This window comes from Hypomesus nipponensis, chromosome 6 (assembly GCF_054491055.1).
Source record: "Hypomesus nipponensis isolate SF chromosome 6, ASM5449105v1, whole genome shotgun sequence".
Lineage (NCBI taxonomy): Eukaryota > Metazoa > Chordata > Actinopteri > Osmeriformes > Osmeridae > Hypomesus > Hypomesus nipponensis.
In genome coordinates, this window is record NC_140366.1 from 18,007,517 (window position 1) to 18,015,607 (window position 8,091).

Here is an 8,091-nt window from a genome sequence, read left to right on the forward strand (position 1 = left end):
ACTATCAATAGACAATACAGGAGGATTACAGGTGGGGGCGGGTGCTTCAGATTCTCACTATGCTGCTGTAGACAGGTATAATATAATAGCTACGTGGGATAATTTCACAAAAATAGAAAAGTATAAACACTTAGGCCTATTATATCGTAGATATAAAGATGTGTATGTTATCTTTGAGGAAATTACGTTTGTGCAGGCATGTTCTTTCTTTGTCTTGTATTGTCTATGTATGTGTGGTTAAAGTTAAATTCTAATTTATCTTGCGCCCTTAGTGCACATTTGACCTCACTGCATAGATGCAGAAGCATAATGTTACCGTAGGTATGTAGCCTGTCTCTTTACACCAAGCCAATGGGTTGCACATGGTTACTGTAGTGGGCGGGTCCTTCTAAGGAGATGGTAGGTGGAGGTCAGCATGTATGGTTATGTGGGCGGAGCTCAACAAATGAACTTTTAATACAGCAATGGGTGACTGTAGTTTAGCGTAGGACTGATGCAAGTTTTGTAATGTATTACTAATCTTTTTTCGCTGTATGTTATTGCCATAGCTTTTACAACAATTGTTTTTTTTGTGTGTTTTTTTTTACATTAAAACATGTTTAATCACACTAACATTTCAGTTAAAAAACGAATCAAACCATGTCTTGCCTAAAGATTTCCTGTGCCAGTCATGATTATTAAAAACGTGGACATAAGGAAATCAGTTAGTTTAACTGACTGACAGTCACTGTGGCCAATCAACAAACATCCTGTGAATGTATAATTCTGCTGTGAGGTAAATTGACTCATCAAGCACATCACTTGGAATACTGATGGGCAGGATGACTGACCTGTTATTTAATAAACGCATGTGCACAGGTCATGCTGGGTGAAATCATTATTTCTCCCCTTTGGTTGATGGCTCTTTTGCTGTTCTGTATCACTTGGTCTGCCCTAGGTTGAGTTTGTCTGTTAGGACATCATAAACAGGTGTCCCATTTTTTTAAACAGCTTCATTGATGTGGACGCAGTTTCTTGTTCTGGGGCATTATGAGTGAGAAAACAGCCGCTTGCGGGATGCCTCTTGTGAAGAGGTTGGAACACTTGTTTTTCAGTGGACTGGGTGGAAACATATGGCATCTTGTGTTTCTGCGTAATGGTGTGACTCACTCACACACACACACTCACTCATACACACACAAAGTGCGCCTCCTGCAATCTGCCCAGACCTTGACCTCCTGACTCCGTGTTTGCAGCCAACACTCCCTAACCACAGAGCAGACTCTCATCTCTCAGCACTCTTAACTACATGTAAGGATTCATTTATCACAGCAAAGGCTGCTACATGGGGGTAAGTTGGGGGTGAGAATTGTGCAAATGGGGCAAAAAGTCAGCCAAAGATTATTTTGACAACTTTTACTCTTCCTATGCCAACATTATGTGGCACGGGGAGGTATTAAAATGTATTCCCCGAAACATTCCAGACGTCGGTTTTGTGTCACGCTCTAGGTGTCATTTGTCATCCAATCAATCAAAGATCAGAAAGGCGTGCATTCCCTGTCATTCTGACTTGTGTCACAGTGAAGAATGTTTCATAGAATGTCACAAGGAACCATCTGTACTGATGCCAGACCCACATCCACCCCCTCATTCCACTTCATACCCTTCAGCCACATCTTCTGCAGAAGTGCAGTTCATGCAACAACAACAAAAAAGTATTCATTTGTTGCAGTCAACCAATGAATACAGGCGATTGATTGTAGTGCTGTTGTGTAACACCCTCTTCAGATAGAGTTCTTGTGAAGGCTGCAGCCACCCACATTCCTTGCACAGGAAGAGGCTTTTTTCTCACATTTTGAGGATGGCCAGTCATGGATCAACAGTGAAGATTTCACTGGCAGGGTTTGGCTCTCGAGTCATTGTTCCACTTTGAGCTGGCTGGTCCTCTTGCTCTCATGATGCAGGTATGGTTGATGTTATACTAACAAGGGTGACACAAGGCAGAGAAGACGGTCCCCTTGGGAGAGGTTTGTGTGTGTGTACGTGTGGGGCGGGGGGCGGTGAAGGGGGAGTCGAAAGGGGTTAGGAATGTAACCAAGTCATCTTAAGTGATCAGCTAAGAGGACATGTAGGACAGAACATACTAAACTAAGGTGAAGACCGACACACGAGCAACTCATAATTCTTACACACAAATCATCCACAGAACAGTCATGAAATGAGGCTGGGTTGAGAATAAATATTAAATTCAAACCTTCTGCTAGCTTTTTGCACAGACCACTCATTCAGAATGAGTCATTCATAATGTGTGGATATAATTCTTAGGCGGGTCTTTCATTTTGAGTAGATCTCATAATTTGGAGGGCATTAATCTTGTCAAAAAGACCAACAAAGCTGTGCTATGTCTGTGCAGCAGAGGGGTGAGGGCTGAGTTCCAGATGCTGATCTCTGGTTCCCAAACGGTCAGACTGACCGTCTGACCGTGTTGAGATCAGCTCAGCATTCCTTCCAACCTGAGGAGGCTGAAGAAACACTCTTACAACCACCCCACCACTGGCTCTGAGGTGGAGATGGACACACGCACAACCAGTAACCCACTCCACGGAGAAATTTCTCCTGGACCCGATGGGACGCACAAGGTTTTACATTAACCCTGGTGGTTGGAGTCCTCCTCCCAACCTTGCCCTACCAACCATTCCTCTGCGACACTTAAGAGCAGCAGTCTCGTCGGTAACTGATGTCCACACAAGTCCTCCTTATCGCAAGAGCCTTCACTGATGCAGTGGTCTCTCTCCACCGGGGCTGATAAGGCAGGTGTTATGGGTCAGTCCCCCTGCAGGGCCTCAGACATGTCATGAATCTGGGGATTTACGAGTGGAATGTGTCCTGTGTGTCTAGAGCAGAGGTCTTCAACCCTGTTTCCCTGCTCCAACACAACTGATTCAAATGAATGGTCGTTAACAGGCTTCTTCATAACTAGATAACGACCATTTCATTTGAATCAGGTGTGTTGGAGCAGGGAAACATCTAAAACGTGCAGGACAGGGGGTCCCTGAGGACCAGGGTTGAAGACCTCTGGTCTAGAGAATCAGTGTGAGCTGCCCTGGAGCAACCACTGCTGTGCTACCCAGGACGCACTCAACCTCACTGACTGTAACACACAGGCACAACTGGAGTGTGTGCGTGTGTGTGTGTGTGTGGCTCAATCAGAAATCCAGGGAGGGGAATGGGATCTTTGTCTTTTTTAATTCCTTCTGCTGAGGGTTTATGTTGAGAGATCTGAGATCCACCCCTGCTCATAAATTCCCTTGTGGTTTAAAAGTAGTTATGTCTTGAGATGTGGGAGTTTACCTTCTTCCTTACCATAGCTGGATCATTGATGCCAAATTCTCAGCTTGCCTGCACTGGTCCAACTGTCAAATTACCAGCTATTAAAAGGATCCTGAATGTGGCACCCATTTGACACTTCTCGTGGAGTCTACAGGGAATAATGATCACGGTGTGGATGATAAATGTTTGGGTTGGATTATTGAAATAGCCCATGGCACAAATTTCTAAATAGCCGGTCATATATTTATAAATAAATACCAAACTGATGACATAAAAAAACAGTACATAAGTGTCACTGAATACCTAAAATGCTTTAATATTAGTGGGGAATTATATCTCTAAAAACAATTACAACATTATTTGCTACAGACTGTTGGAAAATGTATCCTCGTGTGAAGACTAATTGACTACAAATACTCCCTCTAGTGCCAACAAGGAGAACCACGTCCCGATCCCAATAATCTGCTGAGTTAGTGGCCTATATATGCCTCAGTTAGGTAAACGTCAGTCTAAATGTTTACGTTGAAAAATATTATTCAGAAAAGTTTATGACTCAATCCAGGTGGAAAGTGTGTTAACACATTCCTCATGCTGCAGTTGTTAAAACAAACGTGAAACAGGGCAGTCCTACTCTGTCAGAGAAGACTTCTGCACTATTGAAAGAGGCTGAAGCATAAAAGTTTTATTACAATTGAGAATATATAAATAGGACCTTTTTTCATATAACAGTGCAATGAAATTAGGACAAAGTTGCTAGTAGCTCATGTTTTAAATATATTTTTTATTATTTCCTGCATTGTTATTGCAGCCTTACCTAAGAAAGCTATGAAGACAATACCTTTAGACTGTGTGTGTATTTTGAATTTAAGTGTGCACACACACACATCTATACACAAAATACACAGAAAACCCATGAGTTGACAGACACCCAGACATGCAAAGCACTCTCTTGATGTACAATAAAACCTATTATGAAAGCACACCATTCAAAGTTGATGCCTTTCGTGTCTTAAACAGGATGAAAGGGGCATCTTGACATCAATGCACAAACAGTGTGACAATTCAAACAAAAATTTGCATTTGGAAAAGGGAAACCAGTCCATTCAGTACACATTCTGCTCTGGTATGTTTGCCAGGTTTAACTGAGAGCATGTTTCTGGCTTCATTACTGCTGTGTTTTACTGAAAGGTCTGATAATGGTTCTGTTTCACAAGAGCACCTTGCAAACAGTGTCTGTCTGTATATACTGTTGAGAGGATAATAAGTGCTTTAAGTTATGGATTGGAAAAGACAGAAACATGCAACATTACTAAAGGAGAAATGTTCCAGGGTAAAGATCTAGGGCACTATGATTCATATGTGAATACTATTGTGTGCCTATAAATATCTACACATACGTAAGAGAGCATAATCTGTCTTAAAACTTTCACATAACTGTCATAAGTTTAGAGTCTAAACAAGACATTAAAAAAACAAACATTAAATACTTTTTTATTTACCACTAAATATTTCAGCAATAACAGTGCATTTACAGACAATTATTCAATATTTAAATGAGAAATTATTAAAATGTGTTCTTATTTACAGCATTTTAAAACATTTAACTGTGTTTCACCAATGGGTTAGGTCAATATCTAAGAGAATACAATCCTCCATAACTTTACATCGTATATTTTTTTCAGTCTTTAAATTAAAGATCAGATAAAGGATAAAAAACACTGTTGATATCTAGCTGCTTGCTGTCACATAGTGTAAATAACCAGTCAGACTGTAGATGATAATGAACATAAACGTCAAACATACCATAATAGACGGCATAGGAGATAAAAACAAAATCTTGAATATTCCACCAAGAAGTAAATAAAGATGAACACGAAAAAGGCACTGTCCACACATGAAAACACGTATCACTTCAGTAAAACTGGAGGCGAGAGGCCCAGCCCCCAGGTTTGTGTGTAGACTGACTGTGGTGAACACAAGCAGTCAACAGAAGCAAAGGTGAGAATAAACAATCGCACACAGGCAAGACACGGAAAAGGTGTAAAAGGGCCCAACAGCATAAACACTGTCATGGTTCTGTACAATCAGTAACAAGATAAGGTAAATTTGCTTAGATAGTTTGTATCATAAAGTCAGTAACCAACCAGATATGGCTATTTCATTGGACTATAGAGAACAAACTATAAATAATGATCATGGTAGTTTAGGGCGGTGTGGCGATTGCCTGACTGATTGACAAAGGTCCCTTTCTATTTCTACTGTAGTTAAGGCAGAGGACAGACCAAAACATGGGTATCATATACTCATGAGAAAATAAATATGATTGTATACAATGATATCAATATATATGCATTTCTCTAACAATATTTAATCTATAGTACAATTAACAATTCTGTAAGAAACAAAACTAAAGTGAATGCCATCTTACTGAATTCAATATTAAAATTACACGAGGAATGGATATCCCAAATCATTTTTAAAACCACAGCAAATTTGTGATCTGCATGCTTACATTGCAAAACTGAAGCCATTGAACAAGTAAAAGCTTTTCTCTTAGATTTTTGCATAGGAACTGTTTGTCAGTAATTGCCCCACTGTTACCTGTAGGAGCCCCAGGTTGAATAATACTTTTGACACCTCGCTTATGTAGAGATAGATTCGCAACAGTAAACTATAGTATCCTTAGTGCTCTTCGGCTGCACTTCATATTTCTTGTACACATAAAAAGGAGATGAAAAAAACATTTCAATAGCTGCTGGTTTCGTCACAGACTAAAGGACCCCACTGTATCGCCCTGGTCTGCGAGCCAGATCATCAGTTAATAGATGAGAAACAGTGTCAACATGCAAAAAACATTCTGGTAACTGCAAGGTCTTGGACTGATTCTTTAAAACTGGTGTCTTTAAAAGTCACCTGGTACAACATCTATGGTAATTCAACATCCTTTCAAACATGTTGCTGAGAGTGCTACAACCAAGATCCAGAGGCAGGAGATGGATCATGTCAAATCGCTCAGTACAGGGAGGTACAGTATCTACAAATCCACACCTTTGACATATACAGAGGCAGTACAGTCTCAACTGCTGTTCCCAATTGGTGTGAAAGTGGTGAAATGTGAATCCGTCCGTCTTCTCTTGCTGGATAGTGCTCTCCATCTGTCCCACAGCTGTTGATCAAAATATACCAGTAGAACATGGCTAGTGATTTCTGGACCATCACAAAGGCAGTTTAAAGAATCATGAAGCAAAACAACTTGATGAAGACTGTCTGGATCGTGTCGACAAGTAAAAGAACATTTGTGTCCTTGTCGCTGCGCAGGAAGGGCCATACAGTTCCGTCTATGGCCACTAGATGTCAGCGCTCAAACATCCTTTCACAAACGCAACAGAACAAGTGAATGGAGCTCGGACCTGATGTCTGTGCATGTGCAACATCTCTAGGCACAGTGCACGTCCAGTCTGCTCCTCTTCTTCTCAAGATAAATACTACTGGAAACCACTACTAACATCCCACTCTACCTGGGCTAACACTCAGTGCACCGCCAGGGGGGAGAGTAGAACAGGAAAGAGTGGAGTACATAACACATATTTGTTCCAGCTCGTCATGGATCTGTTCCAACAGTGCAGTTCTTCGACTGGATTGGATAACAAACTTGATTGAAACTTAAAACGGGACAAGAAAACACAAAACAGACGCCAAAGTGAGAATATTAAAAAAAAAAAACGACATCAGGCAGTTGCAGTTTCAGGACCGTAGGTGCACTCTTAGCTGCCCTATGCGACGGTGCGCACATTCAGTGACCTTTGTCCACTCTGTGTCCATTACTGGACGTGTCGATCTGCGGAGTCCTCAGATAGCCCCTCACACAGGGAGGCACACACTCAGAAGCCGCCGGGCCACAAATGAGGTGAAATTAGCAGAAAAAAAAGGAAAAAAAATGGTTTCTTTGTCACTAAATATGAGTGCTATTTCAACATCATCTGACCCATAGTATCTGAATAGCTTGGTTGTTGAACCAGTTCAATGAAGGGTACCTAAAGTTGCTGGAGAATATTACAATTTGCAGAACTTGTAAAAGAGCATTCCGAAAAGAGGACTGTACAGAGATATATAGAAACTTCATTTCTCTCCCAAACAGATGCCTAGGTATAAAAACAAAACAAAAACCTTCAAACAAGATCAAGATAAATTATTTCATACATCCCTGCAACTGCATCAGCTAGTGAGCTGATTATCATGTGAAAACATGTGATTCTCAAGGGGAAACAAGAATAAAATAAAAAATAAAATAAAAATTCTCTTACCGGCATGAGGCATGAGTCTTCTGTTGAATCTACTCAGGACAAAACCAATCTTTTAAGAGATTACAAATGATAACAGTAAAGGGTTATTTCCTGTGTTTCATCCTATATGATCGATATTGGACAATATTTACAAAAACATCAATTATTGAGAGCAAACAAGCAAAAATGTCAATTGAACAAATAGGAAAAGGTGCAATATAGTTTACATCAATGAACAGAGCTGCGGTCCTTCCATGTAAAGAACAAGTTTTTATAAGTGCCATGGTTCAGTATTTGTGTAGTAGGTGTTTAAGGTTACACCTAACCCATGTTTCCTCTCCATAATAAGACCAACCCATTTAGTGAAAAAAAACAACATTATATTCTACACCCTTGTGAGGCAGGGCTTGTTTTTGGTTCCTATGTCGAGTTTGCTTCCATATTGCAGTACCCTTGACTTGAGTGTGAGGGCATTGTGGACGTGAGGTGGGGAGGGGGG

General features: G+C 40.7%; 1 long non-coding RNA gene across 1 annotated transcript; it reads right to left on the reverse strand.

Annotated features, from left to right (window-relative positions):
* Positions 1-4,070: 4,070 nt before the first annotated feature.
* LOC146287449 (uncharacterized) lies at positions 4,071-8,087 on the reverse strand. Its single transcript, XR_014758468.1, has 2 exons — positions 7,614-8,087; positions 4,071-7,451 (listed from the first exon to the last, which is right to left on the reverse strand). It is a non-coding gene; the product is annotated as an uncharacterized LOC146287449 (long non-coding RNA).
* Positions 8,088-8,091: the final 4 nt, after the last annotated feature.